The following is a 23,172-nucleotide window of genomic DNA, read 5'->3' as shown; positions in this document are numbered from 1 at the left end:
CAGGGAAGGGAAATTTTGCAGCATAAGTCTAGCATAAAAGCTCTATGCCATGTCCTCTTGACAGTGCCAGGTGATAGAGGCATGTGGCCAGAGTGAACTACACTCTGACTATTCCAATCTGGTGGAGCAATCCATAGGGAGATACTGCAGGTAGGGTAAGTTAGAGAAGCCACTGGGGCTGCTCTAAATTATGCCAGCTGGTGGACAGGCCCAGTGTATGGGAGGCTCAATGGTGGCTTAAAACCATTCCTTCCTGAGATGTGTGGCTCAGGATGTGCATCTTAGAATCAGGGTTTCGGGGTGGGGAGATGAGCGCTGATTAAAAACCACGCTGCCCCATGTGTTTGGGATCTACCTATCAGGAGTCGAGCATGTGTAACTCAAAAGGTGACAAATTTTGCCATGCGATCGGTTACAGTGGCATCAAGTTTCTACTTTCTTGCTACTTTTGTGTGTGTGTGCACGCATGTTAACTGAGACAGCAGTTTTTCCTCCCTCCCACCCCCAACCTGATTATTGATGAAAGCAGATTTGACATGCGATAGGCCCTGAGATAAAAGCAACGTTACGAGAGAAAATAAGCAACGGCTCGGAAAAAAAAAAAGCCAAAGATCTGAGCAAGACGGCGCAGGGGTGTCGGATGTCACCCAGCCCAGCCGCTCACCAGCACTCAGGTGCAGCTGGGAGGAGGTTGGCCTCATGAAAGGGTTAACGAGAGGAAGGCTGGGAGGCTTGGAACCCTGTTCAGAAGATTTTGAAATCTGATTTTTTTTTTTGCAACTGAGTGAGGTTTATCAACTTCCTATTTGAGAGCAGAAGTGGGAGCTAGTGCAGTTCTGCCTCCTGGGCCCTTTGCAAGCTCTGTCATTCTTTGTTACTAACATAGCACTCACATGGGAGTCTCAAAAACATGAACTTAAATGGGAGCAAGAGCAGGCGGATGGGCAAACACGTGTTCCGGCACTCATTGCTACACCCTTTACTGGGCTGAATTCTCTCCTCGATGCACCTCCACAAGACTGGGCATAACTTAGCCTTTAGTTAGTAGCAGTATCCCCTATCTTCTAGCACTGTCTATACTTGGGATTTAGCCGTCAGTAGCCAGCGCCTGGTGTTCTGTACTGGTTCAGACTCCTAGTGCAGTCAGACAATGCCGCTATTTGCACCAGTCAAGCTCAACTAGGCTTGAAATGGGAGTAAGCTCAGCTGGTGCAAATTGCATCTTTCCTTGGCTTCTCGTAGGGTTTACACTAGTAGCGGGTTACTGGTGGCTGAATCAGGGCTAATCTCGGGAACAGACAACAGCTAAATTGTCTTTGTTGTGGGCTTGCAGGCCAGCATTATACATGCAAGTGGCGACATGCAATACGTCCACACCTTATGGGCTCCATCGTGCAATTAATTTTGCAGCCACAGTTGCCTTTGTCTTCAACTGGCGCTTTGCAGGCAGGGTCCCTTCTCATGGAAACATAAATGTGCACTTGCCCAGAGATTCAGTGACCGTAAGCCTGCTTTGGATTGCTCTCTGACAGAGAAGCACTGCTGAGGATTTGCTCAGAGAGAGTTTTTAATTAAAAAATGACTAATTAATCCTAAACTCAAATATGTGCCCCCTCCCACACACACACACTTACTTTAGGGAAGGAAGGGACTTACATCCTTACTTTAGGGAAGGAAGGGACTGAGCATAGGCAAGCACAGGTGGAGGGAATGATTGTGGAAAGCACCTTTCAAATCAGCCCTGTTTAGATTTCACCAAGCCAGTGAAAGGATAAGATGAAAGCTCTGTCCTTTATTGGTCTGGTATATTTAATTTCATTAACAGCCAAGGCCAGGATCAACCACTTTCTTGGGAATAACTCCAGAAAAGGAGAAAACCCAGCTGGACTCCCTTTGTGGACATTTCCCCAAATCATTCCACCACTGGCTCGTGCTTCAGGGCTTTGCCAGAATCCTCCTCAGCATGTCAGTTCTCCCATGTGGCTTCAGAGGCAAGTATGCATGACCCTTCCTGCATTCCCAGTCCTCTTGGGGTCAGCTGTGCTACTGAGGCACCTGACACCCTAATTTCCATGTGGGAGGGGTGGATCCATGCAGAGGGGGTACCCTGTAACCCCAATATTAGCCGGTCTGGCTTCCCAATAAATTAAACAATGCAAGCGAAACGAGGGAGGAGAATAGCACAATGGAGCCCTGATCCTGTCTGGGGTCTCTAGATACTAGTGCCATATGCATCAATCACAATAGTACCAGAGACCTGCGTTTCAGGGAACTTCTTTCTTCCCCCTCCCCTTTGCTGATCATTTGCCAACATGTGTGTTCCAGCAACTCTGTGAGTAGAACTGGGTGACATTTTTCACACTAGGCTTTTGTTCGGTGAACAATGGAGACTCAGCGGCACCAAAGTGGTTCGCAGATGCATATCGAATTCACCAAATAGTTTCAATCAGAAAAAAAACTAAAGCAAAAATTCTGAAAAAAATCAAAACATTTTATTCTGACATTTCTGAAAGGAACTGTTTTGATATTTTGGGTTGAAATTTCCTTTCCTTTTATTTTTTATTTTAAAACGTTCAAAATGCTCAAAATTGAAATGAAATGTGTTTGCTTCTTTTTGCTCAGAATGGTTTCTTTTTAAACTTTTTAATTTTCCAAAAATTTTGAAAAACGTTGATTTTGGTTCAGCCTGAAATTAATTTTCCCTTTTCAAGTTTTTGAAATCACCAGAAAACAAAAAAAATGTGTTATTTGCCCAGCGCTATTTGTGAGCCTGATCATTATCTCTGCAAAATCTGTTGCGGAAAGATACAGGCATTATGTACAACCAGTCACACTTACCTGATCCCTGCATGTCAGAAACTGAGGTGCCATAAGAAGGATTAGAAAGATCTTATACTGGAAACTGATATATGAGTACGTGTAGGCCTATATATTTGTATGTGTTGGTCAACATTCCATACTATTATGTTCCGGTCACTTACCTCTCCTCCATTGCATTTGGTGTTTGCCTTTGCCAGTATTGTTGAACCTCTTTAAAATTCTCTATGATCTCAGCACAGACTGAATTGCTAAAAAGGATGTACCTCAGCCAGACCTAAATAAACCCCTTTGGTGGTTCAGGACAGCCAACGCAAGCTCAGTTTTCAAGATGCTGCTTTTGCTTAGCACCTCCAAATCAGTGGTTTGCAAACCTAGTTTAAAGTGTGCAGCCAGATACATCTTCCTCCAGCACGTAGCTGCTTGTGCAAGGTCTTGGGTGAGCCAGATTTGCACATGCAAAAAGTGATGGGAGAAGGGGAGTAAAAAGCTATTTGTGTGTAGGGCACCATTGCAGTTGTCAGCTGTGCACCCAACCATCAATCTGTGCAGGTGAACTGAGTTAATCGTTATTGAGCATTTATTTTCCATTTCTTCATTTACACCCTGCAGGAAGTAAACAAACAGTTATGGGTAGCTATAATATAGTTGCTGGCCCTGGGCTAATGGGTGGTAAAAATAGGTTTGCACATGCTGGGGCCGAGTGAGTCGAATTCTTTTTAAAGTTATACACACCAGTTGACATTAGTGTTGTTGCCTGGGTACTGACAGCAGATTTTGGCCTGGCATCTTCCACTTCTGTGTCTTATTTGTATTGACTATCTCTGCTGCTAGCAAACAGAGGCACTCACAGTTAGGAATGGCACACTGAAAGAAGCTCAGCTCTTCGTGGTGGTTGGGATGCATACACTGAAGCCTACGTTTTCTGATTTTGGGTGCTCAGCTTGAGACACATTGGCCTGGATTTTCAGAAAGGCTGAGCATTTGCTCCTGTTGAAGTCAACAAAGCCCCACAGATTTGCAGCAGATGAGGATCTGGCCCAAAAGCCACAGGCTAAAAAGAAAAGACAAAATTGTATCAAGCAAAATCCACCTGGGAATCTGATGGCCATTGAGTGCAAAAAAAAAAAAAAGCATTATTATTTCTTCTTTTTTGTAGCTCCCAAAAGCCTCAGTCAGGATCAGGGCCCTGCTGTGTTAAGTGCTATACAACAAGGACATAGGAAGAAATCTTCCTGCCCCAGAGAGCTTATAAACTAATTATTAACGAAGGTAATTAACAAAGAGTATGCCTGAAAATGAAAATACACTGTCCATTGCCATATCAAATTAGTATAATGATCTGAGTAAACCGAATCATCTCTTGCTAGAATGGCTTATTGGGGGTTTCCAACACACGTGGTTGGTCTTTCTGGAGGTCTTTGACTTGATGAGTATGCAGTTATACATGACATTTAGATGAATGTTTGTGCTCTATCTTTCAGACTTACTATTGCATGTGATGTAAAGCGGTGTCCTGAAACAATTCTGTAGAGGACATTTTGTTACCTAAGGGTACTGAAGAAAGTGGGAATTGGTTGCTCTGGCAAGAATATGCAAGAATCTAATCTCTGCAGAAAAGGCTTTCTCCTGTCGAGATTAGAAACTCCAGAGGATTTCACCAGCCAAGTTGACAGACTCTAGACATCAAATTTTGAGAGACAAGTTGTTATTAATTATTTAAATTGCAGTCACATCTAGAAGCCTCAGCCATGATCTGGGTCTAATTGTGCAAAGTGTTGTACATACCCATAGTAAGAGAGAGTCCCCAGAAGAAATTCCAATCTAAACAGACAAAGGGGCAGAAGAAATATATCAGATAGGATGATGTCTATTTTACAGATGGGTAATTGAGGCACAGAGAGATTATTTGATTTACACAGGGAGCTGAGACAGAGCTGGGATCTGAAGCCCAATTTCCTGAGTCCCAGCCTAGGCCACAGAACCATCCTTCCTCTCATATTATCTGCCTGTGGGTAACTGCCTGTGTCACTTAACTCAAAGGGTTGGGATTCCAGTGTGCATTTAGACCACTGTGTGGTGTAATGATGATGGGGCTTTGTGGAGCTAGACTGTTCTCCTTTTATGTAAGCTGATTTCCCCTATTATTTCTGCATTATTTTGTGTAATGTCCTTTTTAAGCTTGTCACCACTATAACGAACAAAACCATATGAGTCATCTTCTCACTAAATAAAACAGCGTTTTGTCATGATCTGTCACCTTTGCACAGTGCAATTCATATCCCAAAGCGCTCGACCAGTTCAACACAATGAAGCACAAACTATACGCAGGGCTCACTTCGTCTGCTGTGAAAACTGTAACGGAAATAAAAAGTGGTAGCTGTTGAAGAGCTCACAGCAATACAGTATAAGAGGCTTTTCCAATGGAAACTACAGGAGGAATGCAGGGAGGAAGAGTGGATCAATACAAAGATTCATAGATCAAAGATGTCTTTGACTCTTTCCACTAAAGACATAAGCAACTTGTATTTATACTGCAGTTGGAAATTAATAACCCACCAAATATAAATAACACTTAACTCTTATAAAAGCCAGTTATTGCTGTATTTCCATCCACAGATCTCAAAATACTTTTCAGATAGGGAAACCGAGGCAGGGATCCAGGAAGGCCCACTTTCTCCAAGGTATTTAGGGGCCTAACTCAAACTGATTTCAATGGGATTTAGGTTCCTAAATCCCATTGAGGATTTGGGCCTAACTGACTTGCCCAAGGTAATGCAGCAGGTCAGTGGTAAAGTAAGGAAGTGATCTGACTGCAGACTGCCTCTCCCTCACCACTAAATTCTAATGATGTCCTGTCAACGTAGTGCTGTCTACACCGGAGGTTAGGTCAGTATAACTACATTGCTTAGGGCTGTTGATTTTCCACATCCCTGAGCCACGTAGCTCTAGTGACATAAGTTCCTAGTATAGACGACGCCTCAGCTTTATTCCACGTCTCAAGTTGTCTCTCATATGTGAAATTCATCCCAATGTTCCTTAACGTTGTCACCACATCATAATAATTGCGCTACCTGGTGGATAGAGATCTACATTTGCAGAGCCCTTTAGAAACATTACAGACGTTAACTAATTCAACCACATGTGTGGGATTTGCAAGAGCACTCAGTGTTGGCATGACTCTGAAGTCAATGGTCAGATTCCCAGTAGCTGCTGTGAGAGCACGGCTAGACCAAAAGTTGACTGCTATTGAACAATGCTTTTCCCCCATATCTTTGCAACTCAGTTAATGCAGATTTTGCTTCCTTACTGCTCACATCCAATTAATTTGTAATTTATCACCTATTAAAAATATCAGAGACATTATCTAATGGACATTAACCCGTCCTGCCCTCCCAAACCCATAACTGGACATTTTCTGCTTATTGTTATGTTAGAGAGAGCAAAAGTCACAAGCCATGTCACAGCCATAGAACCCCCTGCCAGAAGTTACCTCTTGGAGCCATAACAATGCTCTAGATTGTTATGGACAGGGCAAGTCCTCTAGCCTCTGTTTGTCAGAGAATGCAGATGGATGGCAGGAGAGAGATCACTTGATCTTTGCCTGTTAGGTTCACTCCCTCTGGGGCACCTGGCATTGGCCACTGTCGGTAGACATGATACTGGGCTAGATGGACCTTTGGTCTGACCCGGTACGACCGTTCTTATGTTCTTATGTAAGTGGGTTGCAAAATTAATCCAACAAAATGGGCTGAGCAATTTGTGTCATTGTACAAGATGTCCAGTGCTTAACATGCTGGGATTGCTATCTAATTAATAATAATTAGCACTTGATAATTAACTGCTGATTGTTAACAGGCCAACCACTTCCCAAGTAGCTCCCCAGGGCCTGACGTCACTCTGCAAGTACCCTGCCTCATTTTCCCTCATTTTCAGCTCAGAACCCCTTAAATCAAACAACTCTTCTCTGGCTCAGTCACGCCCCTCCCAACAAAAATCATTCCCAAAATAAAGTTCTAAAGTCTGCAACATGTCCATACTACCCATCTTTCTCACCAGGGGGCCCCCAGGCCTTCCTAGCCTCGAGGCCTCTCGCCGAAGACTTGGGTTTTCCTGCTTCAGTCTGTTTATCCCAACAGCCATTCCCTGCTTTGGTAGGCCTACTCTTCGAGCTGGGGCTGTGACTAAGGGCTTGTCTACATCAGAAAGTTGCAGCGCTGGTGAGGGAGTTACAGCGCTGCAACTTTGAAGGTGTACACATCTGCAGGGCATCACCAGCGCTGCAACTCCCTGTTTGCAGCGCTGGCCGTACTCCCGTTTTGTCTCGGGTGTAGAGGATCCAGCGCTGGTGATCCAGCGCTGGTAATCCAATGTAAACACTTACCAGCGCTTTTCTTGACCTCCGTGGAAGGAGGAAGCCTCTGGTAATCAAGCTGGTCTCCTTCCCTGCGGTTTGCTGGGTGGCTCCGGGAACGCGAGAGCAAACCGCGGCGAAGCTGGTCTCCTTCCCCGATTTGCTCTCTCGTTCCCGGAACCCCGAGCAAGCAGGTCTCCTTCCCTGCGGTTTGCTGGGTGGCTCCGGGAACGCGAGAGCAAACCGCGGCGAAGCGGGTCTCCTTTCCCGGTTTGCTCTCTAGTTCCCGGAGCCCCGAGCAAGCAGGTCTCCTTCCCTGCGGTTTGCTGGGTGGCTCCGGGAACGCGAGAGCAAACCGCGGCGAAGCGGGTCTCCTTTCCCGGTTTGCTCTCTAGTTCCCGGAGCCCCGAGCAAGCAGGTCTCCTTCCCTGCGGTTTGCAGGGTGGCTCCGGGAACGCGAGAGCAAACCGCGGCGAAGCGGGTCTCCTTTCCCGGTTTGCTCTCGCGTTCCCGGAACCCCCCTTGAAGCCGCCCAACAGCGCTGCAGTGTGGCCACATCTAACACCACTTGCAGCGCTGGTTGCTGTAAGTGTGGCCACTCTGCAGCGCTGGCCCTATACAGCTGTACTAATACAGCTGTAACAACCAGCGCTGCAAAATTTTAGATGTAGACATGGCCTGACACACACACAACACACCCACCTTACTATCCCCTCCTGCTGCTGCAGTTTTAGAATGCTAGCAGGGCTTCATCTCCTCCAGTGGGGAATTACAGCTGCAAGCGTAAACATGCCCTAACTCCCTGGCAGCCCCTTCTCTGGTTGCTTTCTGCTGCCCTTTATAGGGGAATCAGCACCTCCATACTCAGCTGGTTCTACCATACATACTCTATTGCATATGTAGTGGGCAGGCCTAATAGGATCAGGTTGGCTGGCAAAGGGGCAGGCCACTCCATTACACTGATAATGTAATATGAATCATAAGTTTATTCATCACACAATACATGTCGGTAGCACCTTTCACCAAAGGCATTCCATGTTATGAAAGTTCTTTGGCTAACTGACTATGGGGTGAGTGCAAAGAGCCAGCTCACAGCCTATGCAGTGCTTAAGCTCAAGTTGGAGGACTGAAGTGATGCTTAGGTGGTGCATAGGCGTTGTGATGGCTCCTTGCAGGGGTTAGTTTCACCCTGTATGAAGCCTCATTTGTTAATATACTCTCATGCAGACGTGCAAGATAAATAGCACATTTGTGTTTGGTAATGCATTACATTTCAGCTCTGCCGTGCTAGGGGCTTCGTTCCAAGGCACAAGCCATCTTGTGAACATGCAAATTTTCACAGGCAAGCCAGTCACCTAGTTCACATGCAACTTTGATTGCTCGACCACCTTTGAAGATGCAGCCAGCCACAAGGGACTCTTGCCCTTTGCAGTGAGTATAAAGCTATCCTTACAGACAGGGCCCTGCCTGTGCCGCGCAGGCGAGGCTCTCTGGGCGTTATGAAGCAGAGCGCCAGATGCCGATGGAAGCACTATCTGTCGCAGTCAACATGAAGTTGTGTTTTTTTTCTTTCTTCTTTCAAAAGGAGATAGATTCTAAGAAACCCGGACAACAAACTGCAGGCGGGGAAGCTGGAGCACAAAAGGACCTTTTACTTATCTCTGACCTTTCTGGCATGGACGTGTGTCACAGGGCGTCCTCTGAGAGCTCCGATAATGCAGAAGCTGGGATGCATTGATTAGGCTTTGAAACTTCAGGCCACCATCTGCAAAGATCTCCTAAAGACCCACACAGGAGTAATAATTAAAAAAAGAACGGGAGAGGGAAAGAAAGGGCCAAATGCAAAGCTCTAGTAAAAGGACATTGCACATGGGGGCCTGTGCATTGACTGTGGGTGGAATCTAGGGCGTGGGTCACAGACATGGCTTTTCTGTCATTCCTGTTATAGGATCATAGCAGCATCTGCAGCCCCTGCAAGTTTCCAATGTAAGTATCTGTGTAATCTGTTGAGCTATGGAAAAAGCAGTTGCAGATCTGACAGTGCGAGGGGGCATTAGGGGTTGTCTCTCTGAGCAGTCTGTAGCTTCTTGCCTTCTTCCATATTTACACCCCAGAATTGTGCCTGCCAGTTCATCTGGATTTTAGCCCTTATGCATATGCAGGTGCTGTGTAGTTACCAACCCATTCCCTGGCCACTGGATCCATGCTATGAAACCCGATATCAGGGAGCTAGAGACAGAGAAGGTATGTTTGTGTCCAGCAGCCTCAATACAAAATCCCCTTTATATTCATCACAGCCAAATCCTGTCTCTTCTGTACCACAAGGGACAGTATGTGGCACAGAGATAAACAGAGACAGAGCAACAGATGGAATGTTTCTATTTTATTTTTAGGTAGAAAAATAAAACCTCTTCCCAGGGTCTTTGGAGAAAAACATCCTCTCTGAAGTTTTCTTGTTTTGCTGAGGATTTTTCTGCACATGCTCTTTCCAGCTGTTGTTGAGGGATGGGCGGAGTTAGTGAAGGATCCTCTTTACAGATGTGAAGTTTGCTTGTCGCCCCACCCTGCCAGTTTGTCAAGTTACAGTTTCAGTAGCTATGCAATGAGAGTGAGCTGAGGTCAGCCGAGGTGTGGCACTCGATTGTTATCTTCGTGGGGGTTGCAGGATTTTTTTTCCCTGGTTTGTTTTTTCTTCCCTTTAGGCTTCAGTGACCCAGCTCTGATTTCCTTTTATACTCATTAATTGCATTAACCCTCAGCCCCACACCTCACATGGTAATGAGCATTTTCTTTATCACTGATATCAATCTCTTTGGGTGTGTCTCAGAAGACATAGGCCTGGTCTAAACTAAAAAAGTTTTACTGGATAACTATGTTGATGAACGGTGTGGCTTTTTGCTGACATAGTTATGCTGGTAAAAGCCCTAGTGTGGTCTCTGTGGATGCAGTTGTACTGGTACAAGGTGCTTTATACTGGGATATCTTCACTGAATCGTGAATAAGGTATACCAGTACATGCCCTTGAATACCGGTATAACTGCATCCATACTAGGGAAGTTTTGCCATGTTAACTATGCCTTCAAAACTTTTAAGTGTAGACAAGGTCAGAGGTTCTGTTCCCAGTTCTGCCACTGACCTGCTGTGTGACCTTGGCCAAGTTACTTCCCCTCTCTGTGCTTCAGTCTCTCCTCTGATCCTCCTCTGTGTTGTCTGTTTAGACTGTCAGCTCTTCAGGGCAGAGTCTTACTATGCTTGTGTACAGCTTCTAACACGATGGGGCCATGAATGTGATTGGGGCCTTTAGGTACCATTGTAATACAAAAAACAATAATATTAATAACTTATACTGATTATTTGTTAATTACTAGTTTGCTTTCCACATGTCTTATCTGAGCCATTCCACAGCAGGGTATCATTTTCATGGATAATTATTAGATCTTCTTGACCTGACTCGGTATTGATTGATATGGTTTGATGAGATGAGAATCAATAATACTTTGAAATTTAGCTTTTATCTGAGGATTTTAAAACACTTGTAGCCTCTTAGAGTGTTTATCATAGAATCATAGAATATCAGAGTTGGATGGGACCTCAGGAGGTCATCTAGTCCAACCCCCTGCTCAAAGCAGGACCAATCCTCAACTAAATCATCCCAGCCAGGGCTTTGTCAAGCCTGACCTTAAAAACCTCTAAGGAAGGAGATTCCACCACATCCCTAGGTAAACCATTTCAGTACTTCACCATCCTCCTAGTGAAAAAGCTTTTCCTAATATCCAACCTAAACCTCCCCCACTGCAACTTGAGACCATTACTCCTTGTTCTGTCATCTGCTACCACTAACAGTCAGATCCATCCTCTTTGGAACCCCCTTTCAGGTAGTTGAAAGCAGCTATCAAATCCCCCTCGTTCTTCTCTTCTGCAGACTAAACAATCCCAGTTCCCTTAGCCTCTCCTCATAAGTCATGTGCTCCAGCCCCCTAATCATTTTTGTTGCCCTCCGCTGGACTCTTTCCAATTTTTTCACATCCTTCTTGTACTGTGGGGCCCCACAGTACTCCAAATGAGGCCTCACCAATGTTGAATAGAGGGGAATGATCACATCCCTTGGTCTGCTGGCAATACCCCAACTTATACAGCCTAAAATTCCATTAGCCTTCTTGGCAACAAGGGCACACTGTTGACTCATATCCAGCTTCTCATCCACTGTAACCCCTAGGTCCGTTTCTACAGAAGTTTCCTAGCCATTTGGTCCCTTGTCTGTAACAGTGAATGGGATTCTTCCGTCCTAAGTGCAGGACTCTGCCCTTGTCCTTATTGAACCTCATCAGGTTTCTTTTGGCCCAGTCCTCAAATTTGTCTAGGTCCCTCTGTATCTTATCCCTACCCTCCAACGTATCTACCACTCCTCCCAGTTTAGTGTCATCTGCAAACTTGCTGAGGATGCAGTCCGCGCCATCCTCCAGATCATTAATGAAGATATTGAACAAAACTGGCCCCAGGACCGACCCTTGGGGCACTCCACTTGATACCGGCTGCCAACTAGACATGGAGCCATTGATCACTACCCGTTGAGCCCAATGATCTAGCCAGCTTTCTATCCACCTTATAGTCCATTCATCCAGCCCATACTTCTCTAACTTGCTGGCAAAAATACTGTGGGAGACCGGATCAAAAGCTTTGCTAAAGTCAAGGAATAACACATCCACTGCTTTCCCCTCATCCACAGAGCCAGTTATCTCGTCATAGAAGGCAATTAGGTTAGTCAGGCATGACTTGCCCTTGGTGAATCCATGTTGACTGTTCCTGATCACTTTCCTCTCCTCCAAGTGCTTCAGAATTGATTCCTTGAGGACCTGCTCCATTATTTTTCCAAGGACTGAGGTGAGGCTGACTGGTCTGAGGTTCCCCAGATCCTCCTCCTTCACTTTTTTAAAGATGAGCACTATGCTAGCCTTTTTCCAGTCATCCGGGACCTCCGCCAATTGCCATGAGTTTTCAAAAATAATGGCCAATGGCTCTGCAATCACATCCGCCAACTCCTTTAGCACCCTCGGATGCAGCGCATCTGGCCCCATAGACTTGTGTTCGTCCAGTTTTCTAAATAGTCCTGAACCACTTCTTTCTCCACAGAGGGCTGGTCACCTCCTCCCCATGCTGTGCTGCCCAGTGCAGCAGTCTGGGAGCTGACCTTGTTCATGAAGACAGAGGCAAAAAAAGCATTGAGTACGTTAGCTTTTTCCACATCCTTTGTCACTAGGTTGCCTCCCTCATTCAGTAAGGGGCCCACACTTTCCTTGACCTTCTTGTTGCTAACATACCTGAAGAAACCCTTCTTGTTACTCTTAATATCTCTTGCTAGCTGCAACTCCAAGTGTGATTTTGCCTTCCTGATTTCACTCTTGCATGCCTGAGCAATATTTTAACATATTAATTAATGCACACACAACCCTCCTATGAGGCATGTACATATTAATCAGACAAATGGGGTAAGTGGCTGCAATATGATTGGCTGGAACGTCATTGAGTTACACAAATTCACCTTGGTACAAGTGAGAGCAACTCATTGACTTCAGTGGAGATATGTCTGCCTCCTGAGAGCTGAATTTCCCCCATTACCGCCATTTTACATATGGTAAACTGAGGCATGCAGTGGTTACGTGACCTGCCCTAGGCTACAGAACAAGTCACCAGCAGAACTGGGAAAAGAACCCAGGAGTCCTGACTCCTAGTTTCTTGCTCTAATTGCTAACCAACACTTCTTCCTTCTTCTATTGTGGACATAGATAATTCTACTCTTGGAAATACTATTTATCAGGCAGTTTAAGTGCTTTTTGTTCTCCCACTAGGAGGTTTGCTAAAGGAATTAGGAGTGTAGGAGTTGGGTCAGACCCGAAGTCCATCCAGTCCAATATCCTGTATCTGGCAGTGTCCAGTACCAGATGCTTCAGAGGAAGGTATAGGAATCCCGCAATAAATATCATGAGATAATCAGCCCCCCACATGAGTGCTCATCCTGATTTCTAATAGTTGAACATTGGGTTAGCTCTGAAGCATGAAGTTTAATATCCCTTCTATAATGCTTATAATTAATTATGATAACTGGATATTCTTGATATCCATATAAAACGACCTATGTCCCTTATTAATCTTGCTTAGAAATTGCATCATTTGGCCTCATAGGCTTGAAAGGAAGCGGCAGGAATTAGGGCTGGCTTTTCACTGTCAAATATGCAATGTAGTTGTAGCCATGTTAGCCACGGACATCATCTGTTGTTATTTTGGGAAAGGATGTCCAGGATCTCCTTATGGGACCCCGTGGAAGCTGCCTTCGGAATTTGGACAATAAAATTCTTTTATTGGACCACTCTTATGTTGAATGGTCTCTTAGAATATGGGCTAACTACTTACGCTAAACAATCTGTTCCACCTTGCATTCAGCTGTGATGCTCGGAGTACCGTTCTCAGTTCTGAGGAAGAGCTCTGTGTAAGCTTGACAGCTTGTCTTTCTCACCAGCAGAAGTTGGCCCAGTAGAAGATATTACCTCACTCACTTTGTCTCTCCACTCTCAAATATGTAAAGGTCATGTTTAGGCTCATGCACTGAAAATGACTAGGTGGGAGTATTATTGCAATGAAATAGGAAATGGAAAACATTGCCCATTTACTGCGTTCGTTCTCATTGGGAAGCCTTTATGACCTGCCCAGACCCAGCAGTTTGCTAATAATGCCCAGATCTACCTTTCTTTTCCTACAGACTCCAGCAAAGTGGGGCTTCTACAGAACAGAACGGCATTTGAGGGCTCAATCATGCTTCCACTGAAGTTCGTTAGGAGTTTTGCTCCAATGGAAGCCAGATCAAGTCCTCGTGTCTTTAACTCTGCGTGGCCCATTAGCTTGTGAGCTTGATCCTTGCTTCTATATTAGGAAGTGCTCGTGGGTGCTGTACGTGCCAGAGGGGATTGATTGACTGACCCCCTCTTCCCTCAAGTAACGAAACATCTGTGTTTTGAACCGGGAGCCAAGTGGTTACTGCACACATGTGTGTGGCTCCTCAGCCACGGAGCGTGACCACAGGAAAAAGGCTTTGTCCAAAATAGCAAGTGAAGCATTGATGCCCTTCAGCAGAGCCAAGTGAGCCAACGGACTTCACCGGGGAGGCCCAGGCCTTGAGGAGGGGGGAGGGTTTTCTAGACTCAGTTTATTGCACAGCAATTTGCTAGTGATGCAGAAAGAGTGTTTCCCCACCCAAGTGCAGTGGGAGGGCCTTGTTCTCCTGTCGCTTATCCCAGTGCAAGTCCATTGTCTTCAGTGGAGCTTCTCCTGATTTACACTGGTGCAGGTGAGAGGAGAGTCAAACCCAAAGAGCTGAGTTCTGAAAAGCTCCTTGAGCAACAATCTCCTCAGGAGCCCCCTATCTGGGGGTCATGCCTGCGTCCCTTGTCCCTCTGTGTACAACGGCCCCTAATCTCCAAAGCAGGGGCACAAGATATTGAAGAAGTGATACAGGTTCGTTGAATGGCTTCTCTATCCATCCTCAAACTGTTTAGATCCTCCTTTCCTCTCTTGTCTTTCCTTCCTCCCTGCAACAATCCACAGTGCATCTTCCCTTGGCCAGAAAAGCAAGAAAGGGCCATGGGTCACTCCATAACTCCAGGGTAGCTGCTTGAGGTGAGGCATGACAACCCTATAATCAGAGGTGAAAGTAAGCTGGTACGGGCCGGTACGGAGGACCAGTAAGAAAAGGAGACTGGTTGACAGCGGGACAAGCCTGCCCCCTGCATAAGAATAGTTTAAACTCAGCTGCTCCCTGAGCAGTTCAGCCCTTGGGGTTAGGAGTGGTTTCTGGCATCCTTGTTAATTTCACTCACAGTAGCTGGGGGCGGGCGGGTGTTTGACCATGGCAGGGGTAATCCTTGTCTGCCCCCGGGGATGAGGGGGTCTCTCTCCAATACTAATATACACAACAAATACAAGCATTTGGCTGCACAGCTTAAATCCAGAGCTAATAAAAGCAGGTGGAAGGGGAAAACTCACTGTCACATTGGTTTCTTGTCTCCTCCCTCCCCCTCCTCCTCCTCCTCCTCCAGCCAGGCTGCAGACAAGGCTCTGCATTCCTCCCCCTACCCCAGCAGGGGTTCTCCTCTAGGCTCTAGCTTGCAGTAGGGACACTGGCTGAGATGTCTGCTGCTGCTGCCTGCATAAGAACAGTTTAAACTCAGCTGTTCCCTGCGCAGCTCAGCCCTCCAGGATTGGAAGCCGTTTCTGGCATCCTTGTTAATTTCACTCCCAGTTGTTGTTGGGGGCGGGAAGGTGTGTGTGACCATGGCAGGGGCAGTTCTTTTCTGCCCCCAGGATCAGAGGATCTCCTATACACAAAAAACACAATCAAAATCAGGAACCATTTCCAAGTTCAAATCTATCCCATTCTCTCCCCAGCAGAGGATCATGGTTGTGATGTCCAAACTGCTTGCAGATCCTCTTTGAAATGTTACTGAACTGCACAGGGAACAGCTGAGTTTAAACTGTTCTTATGCAGGAGGCAGGCTTCTCCCTCCCTCAGCCAGTCTCCCTGCTGCAAGCTGCAAGCTAGAGGGAAGCCCCTGCAGCTGCTGAGTGCCAGGCAGGGAGAAAGCATGGAGCCTAGTGACCACAGCCTGGCTGGAGGAGGAGGAGGAGGAGGAGGGAAGACACGGAGAAAAATGTGACAGTGAGTTTTCACTTTTTCAGGCTTATTCCAATAGTAAAGTTTTATTACAGACAGTGCTGGTAGTAGTAATAGTAGCTTTATTTTCTCTCTCTGTGTCATGCTATGGGAGGGATCCATGAAGTACGTAGGAGAGATGGGTGGGTTGCTTGCAATCGGACCATATGGGTAAGAAATGTAAATTACTTTCACCCCTGCCCAAACCCCAGGGCTCCCATCCAGCTCTGCAGCTGATAGCTCTGGGGGTGATTTAAAGGGCCCGGCTCCTAGCTTCAGCTGAATCCCTGAGCCCTTTAAATCCTGATTTAAAAGCCCTGGGATTTAAAGGTCCCACCTCTTCCGATAGAGGCCACACCTCTTCCAGCTGAGACCCCTCCCCCTCTGCAGGACTCTGGAGTACCGGCAAGTCCTTTAAGTTTCTTTCACCCCTGACTGTAATTCAATCAGTCTCCCCTAGTCCAGCTTAGAGTGGTCAGAGACTTGAATCTATCCACTGCCCATCCCCTGCTATGGGCAGCCGGTAATGCACCTGCCATTTAATATATTAGATTGGGTCACTCAGACTCCTGTTCAGAGACTGTCCCCACCTTCTGCATGAGTGGGTTGAAAACCCAGACTGAGGCCAACACCACTCTCGCCCATACCAGAGAGGCTAGGTCGCTCAGTCTGGAAATCATTCTAGAATGTTCTGAGGCTATTGTAAAACTCAGACTGGATGCTTGGGGGTTAGTCTCTTCTGCTAAGACTGAAATCATTCTAATGCCTTTGTCCTTCCAAGGATCTGGTCAGAAATGTGGACACGCTTTTCCATAGATATTACCTCCATTACTAAATGATTAGCGCTTCAATTGTTCAGAATAATAAATAAACATAAAATAAAAACTGTGACCCCACCTCTTCCCCCCTTTGAGAGCAATGGGAGCTGCTGGATGTTGAGTTCTTTTAAAAACTCTAGCCCTTGGCCTAGCTTCACTGTTCTACCTTCTGCCTTTTATCTCTCTTCCTCTTTTTACCAGTGTGTGCGTTTGTCTCTCCAATTTTTCGCTATATGTCCAGGGTTTGGAAGTTAAAATCCTTTGTACTGCTCTCCGGCTTGACATTTGCACCCAGATCCTTAGTATGAAAGACCCCAGTGCCTCTGACATGCTCTTGGAACCTGGGTGTGGGAAACAAAAATCTCTATTTCTGCTTTCCATCTTGTGGGCCATTCAAACTTCAGCCTGGGAAATGAAAGCTCCCTGCCAGGCCTGGTGGTTCCATTTCCTCATGCAACCTTGCCAGCTGAGTGGAGCAATGCAATTCATCTCAGCAGGGCGCTGAGGGCTCTGCAAGCTTTTTTTTTCACTCACTACCTATTGTATCTACCCACCCACTCAGTTTCTATCATTTGCCATAATGCAGTGGATAATGTTCTATTCTTTCTCTCCCTTGGGCCATGCCCATGTCTTTGAATTGCTCTGGGGATCTTCGTACTGATTCAGAATCTGACAAGGTCTCCACTCCAACACATGCAGGTCTCATCCATTCAACTCAATGGGCATCTTTCTCTTGACTTCCGTGGGCTTTGGATCAAGCCTGTTGGGAGGGAGGGGACACTTCTGTTATAACATAAAGCTCCTGGTAGGCCTGAAAAGCACAGTCCCTGCTGCCTGCACTGAGGCTGTGTAGATAACCAGCAGCTCTGATGCCTGTGAAGGGTGGGAGTTCTGTGCTTATCAATGATTCAGGCCTGGACTCGGGCTGGCAAAGAGGCTTCCTTACCAGAGCAGCAGAGGGGAGCCAACAACCGTACTTTCCTTTTCAAAATGGTCCCCTTGGCTGAGCTGTCATTTGTCCCATAATGGGAAATTACCTGTATGGGACTAGAGTGACTGCTCAGCAGCTTTACAGTCCCAAATCAGAGCAACGGAAAATGTATGCAAATGATCATTGCCTGGAGTAGGGCATGGGGCAGAGATCTGTGGTACAAACCCTGCATGAGGACTGAGCCCATGAGAATACGTCTGAATGGGACCCTCCAGTATGATTCTGCCTCTGTCCTGCTCCCTCGGAGAACTGAGCTGTGATTCAGCTGCAGTCTCGCCTGTTCACTGTTGCCTAGTGGTTAGAGCACTTCAAGAGTGGGCTTCAAGAGGCCTGGCTTCTAGTCTGGGCTATGCTGCCGGGTGTTCTTTGCCTTGGTTTTCCCGTCTGTAAAATGGGGATAATCATACTGACCTCTTTTGGAAAGCACTATCTAGGAGCAAGGTGTGGTTATTACACTAGCCCAGGGGTGGCCAACCTGAGCCTGAGAAAGAGCCAGAATTTACCAATGAACATTGCCAAAGAGCCATAGTAATACGTCAGCAGCCCCCCATCCACTACCCCCCAGTGCCTCCCGCCCATCGGCAGCCCCACCAATCAGCGCTTCCTCCTCGCTCCCCACTCCTCCCACCCACCGCAATCAGCTGTTTTGCGGTACACAGGAGGCTCTGGCGGAGGGGGAAGGAGCAAGGGCATGGCAGGCTCGGGGGAAGGGACAGAGGCCTTGGGGGAAGGGATGGAGTGGTGGCAGGATCTGAGGCTCAGCAGGGGATTGAGCAGTGAGCACCCCACAGCACATGGGAAAGTTGGCGCCTGTAGCTCCAGCCTTGGAGTCAGCGCCTGTGCAAGGAGCCGCATATTAACCTCTGAAGAGCCGCATGCGGCTCTGGAGTCACAGATTGGTCACCCCTGCACTGGCCTTTTCCCCCTAATACTTATCACAGCTGCTAATACTGGTGCAGCTTCAGTAGCTGCAGTAATGGTGGGAACCCCACCGTAGACCATTTGCCACTGGATGCCCATGTTTTAACTGCTGTATTGCCTGGATTTCCTGCAGGCGATGGGCGAGCACTAGCCGACACTAGTTTAGGGCTCCCTCCATTGCTCCCACTGGTGGAGCTGCATGGGTAGTAACAACAGAGACTTTTACGGGGCGAGGGAGCCAATGTACAGCATGAAGTCCCCGAAATGGACACCTGTAAAACAAAGCACATCTTTGATTGTTCTAAATCTTGGAGCGATCTGGTCAGCTGAGCCAAGGAGCCAGCCTGCCCAGCATGCTGCTCGCTGCTGCAGATGTTAGCACTTGTTTTGGGGACATGGTCTGTCGATTCATCTTACAAATAAATATACTCTGCTACAAAAATAAATCAAGATGCACTCATGCCTATTCACAGGCACCTATTGGTTTGTCAGTTTGCAGTGGGAAGGAAACTTGCCACTTAATTGCTACAGACAATATCCTGCTAGCAGCCCAACCTGCACGTCACAGTTCAGTGGTTCTGATTCTCCATTACCATGGGGTAGTGTGGTCAAATCAGAACCGTAGCATTTTATGTCTTCTTTGCACTGGTGTAAATCTGGAGTCACTTCACTGAAGCTGTGCATAGATGTAAATGAAGTGTGTGTATACATTCTCAGAGCTTATTTCATTAGCATGTTAATGTAACGGCAGATTTATTTATAAGATTATATGTAATGACAAGAAATTTGCTAGCAGAGATGCATATATATTGTCTTTTATTGTGGATATCTTGAATATTATAATTGAAAGTGATACAATGAAGTCTGCCTTTGCAGGGAAGGGCATTCGTCTTATGGAATGTGGTCTAGGGCTTAGCAGAGGGGATTTGCATCAGAAGAGTCCAAGCTTCTATTCCCACCTATGCCACTGACTCCTTGTGTGGCCTCGGACAAGTTACGTCTCTTCTCTGTGCCTCAGTTTCCTCATCTGTAAAATGGAGATATAATAATACCTTCTTTGCAAAGGGTGTAGTGAGACTTAATTCACTAGTGTTTGTAAATATTTGGAGGGTATTAGAGAAGGGCCTAGTGTTATTCCTCTCTCTTTGATCTGTGACAGGGGCAGTGTTTGAGCAGGGAGAGCTGGATGTGTCCCCTCACTTCACAGGGTCAGGATGGATGGGGAAGTACACAATGAGTATTGGCTGGCAACCTGCTGCAATACAGCAGGGTGACAGCAAAGCTATTGGGTGATCCTTGGGACAGTCCCTTAGGTTTCAGACCTGCGAGTCTGCAGTGCACAGCACTTCCATGTATGCAAAGATGGAGCAGTCACTAACCTCCATTCTGCTGGAGGAACTCAGATATCCTCCACTCCCAGGAAGAAGCTGACATGGGACTAAATATTGCATTGATTGATACCCTGTGAAACCTCACTGAAATCAATGAGGTGTAAATCAGAGCTAAATCTGTACCCTCCGGTTCATACTCTTCCCCTCTAGGAAGCCATTCCAGGGTCAACACAAGATTTTCCCTGTCAGTTACTCCAAGGTGCACTGAGTGTAGCTAGCTAGCTTAGTATAAAGGTTTATTGGCTGGAGGGTGTGGGGTTTGCTTTTAGTTCAGATTCCCATAGTTGTTCTGTCCAGCCCTTGTTATAAGGGATTAGCAGTCCAGGTGCTGTGCAGCTGGGTGAAAGAAGTAGGGCCCTTTCCTTCTGCCCTGCCCTCCTTGCCTTGCAGCCACTACACACCTCCATAGATACACACACACAGAGCCACGTCCACACCCCTCCCCCCCGTGAATAGCGTCCACACTAGAAGGCGTGGAACCAAATCCAGACCAGATTCTTGGTTTCATCCGAGTCCCGCCCACTGACACCAGCTCTGAAGCTGGCCCGCAGTGCTCTGCTTCAGAGTAAGGCTCTGAGTCCATTGGGACAGTGAGCAAGCTTTAATTTAAAAATATCATACCGTGTGGGTCTCGCAGTGTAGATACTTGCCTGTTTATTTGCTTTTTTCTCTCTTCAACTCTTCTTAGCTGTGGTTTATTACTGTGGTACCGTAAGTCCATGATCCTGGTTCTTAGCACATGAGCCTCGGGAAAGGGGACATCCCTGCATCCACTCTCCAGCCCTGCTTTCCTTTGGATGAAGGGATACATCCCTTGCACACACTGACTCCTAAACCCAGCTCTTTTCGAGGCAAAAGTTTGAATCTGAATCTGGGTCCAAACTTTTTGGCTGCTCCCCCCAGTGTCTACAATGGATCAAAACTAAACACTCTGACTAACACCTCCAAATATTAGGAAGGTTCAAATCTAGATCTGGACTCTATGACTTGGGCTCGTCATTGAACTAAACACTTGGGGGCCAATCCTGACTTCTCCCCCAGAGCCACAGAGTGTCCCCTAGCAGTTGAACCAATGAGATTTTCTCATACAACAATGGGAAGGTGGATTCCTGTGTTCTGCTTTGGGGGAGGGGTTGAGCTCAGCTCGGGGTGGGGTGGGGGGGACTGGGTACCAAGGGACAGCTTGGGGCCGCATTGGAGGATTTGTAGTTATGTTTAGACTTCAATGGAGGAGGCACGTTGGGGGTGTAGAGTGCCCACCAATCTTCCTAGGCTCTTGTAGAGCAGAACAACACACAGCCTTGTAATGAGGCGGGGTAATATTGCCTTAGACTATAAACTGTTTGTGGTAGGGACTTATGAATATATATTTCAATAAGAATTCAGACTCCATTAATTTCTGTCACTTACAGTAGCTCTTTTCATCAGAGGATCTCAAAGCACTTTACAAAGGCAGGTAAGTGTCTTTATCCCCATTTTAAAGATGGGGAAATCAAGGCACAAATTAGGAAAGTGATTTGTCCATGATCACACAGCAGAGCCAGGAATAGAACCCAGGCGTCCTAACTACCAGGTTTTTTGCTCTATTGGCTGGGCCACGCCATTTTATCAGTGGCAGGATTGGCGAGGCATTTTGTTGGCTTTTCCATGCAAACAAAAATAATATGTAGCCAAAAGTCATTACAAAAAAAAAAGATTTAAAACATCCTAGACACAAAATATTGTGTGCAAAGCTTGGGTAATGTAATCTACTCGGGGTGGGGGAAGGAGAGAAGAAGGAGTGACAAGGGAAGGGTGTGTTAAAAAATATATTTTATATGTAAAATTTACAAGCTCTTTTTTTAATTTGCATGAACTGTAACCACAGATAATCCCCTAAAATTAACTAAATATAATCTCAATTTGGGGACTTTCCAAGCCTCAGTTTGATTTCTGAAATTGGTTAGTTTCACTCTACTATCTTTCTTTCTTTCCCACTTGAATTTGTTTAGTTTCTAAAAGGCCTGGTTCAGAAACAAAACCAATCATTCACCAGGTGATGCCTGAGTTTGGTACATTTTTGAGTCAATGAAAATGCAATTTAATTTTAGATCATGTTAGGAAAAGGGAAACAAATGCACAGAAGCAGCTGCTAAAAATGACAGATGAAAGCTAAAGACAATAGGTACTGATGCTTTTTGTAAAAAGTCAGGTGAAGTGCTGCTTCCAGGTTCATTGGACCAGATCCTCAGCTGACGTCCACCAGCACAATTTCTGTTGAAGTCACTGACTTCATTTGGAGATACAAGTGCTCAACGTTTCTGAAAATCAGGCCCGACATGCCCCACAATTGAGACACCCAAAATCAGTAGCCATTTTTGGAAGTTTTGACGCAAGTGATTTGCACAAGGTCATACAGCCAGTCAGTTGCAAAGCCCCATTACAGGGTAAAAATACAAGACATATGACTTCCCTCTTCATAAGAGTGGCTACTTCCTATTGCTGTTTAGGTCTGTTCTGCAAGCATCCCAAGCTATGTGTTTGTATACAGTCAGCTTTTGTACTGCTTAAACTGTATTGGTTTAGGAACTGATATTGCTTGTGTGGTCACAGCTAAACCAGTATAAAGGTGTTACAGCGGTATAGATTATTCCAGGGGTAGACAACCTATGGCACACCTGCCAAAGGTGGCACGTGAGATGATTTTCAGTGGCACTCACACTGCCCAGGTCCTGGCCCACTGGTCCAGGGGGCTCTGCATTTTAATTTAATTTTAAATGAAGCTTCTTAAACATTTTAAAAACTTTATTTACTTTACATACAACAATACTTTAGTTATATTTTATACACTTAGAGAAAGAGACCTTCTAAAAACTTTAAAATGTATTACTGGCACGCGAAACCTTAAATTAGAATTAATAACTGAAGCCTCGGCACACCACTTCTGAAAGGTTGCTGACCTCTGGATTATTCCCAGGTTATTATGGTATTAGCACTTGTATACTGATATAACTACATCCACACTGGAATCTGTACCAATATAATTATAATGGGTGTAAAAATCATATCCCTGACAGAAACAGTTAAATCAGGTGTGTTGTAAACAAGACACGAGAAGTCATTCTTCCGCTTTACTCTGCGCTAGTCAGGCCTCAGCTGGAGTATTGTGTCCAATTGTGGGCACCGCATTTCAAGAAAGA

The 23,172-nt window shown here is 46.0% G+C and overlaps 1 protein-coding gene across 1 annotated transcript in view; it reads left to right on the top strand.

The window, feature by feature from the left end:
* Window positions 1–23,172, top strand: part of CCND3 (cyclin D3) — a 68,311-nt gene that overhangs the window by 17,867 nt on the left and 27,272 nt on the right. The gene's annotated exons all lie outside the window — the stretch shown is intronic.

The sequence above is a fragment of the Gopherus evgoodei genome, chromosome 4 (genome assembly GCF_007399415.2).
Source record: "Gopherus evgoodei ecotype Sinaloan lineage chromosome 4, rGopEvg1_v1.p, whole genome shotgun sequence".
Taxonomy (NCBI): domain Eukaryota; kingdom Metazoa; phylum Chordata; order Testudines; family Testudinidae; genus Gopherus; species Gopherus evgoodei.
This window is presented reverse-complemented; position numbering and strand designations above follow the sequence as displayed.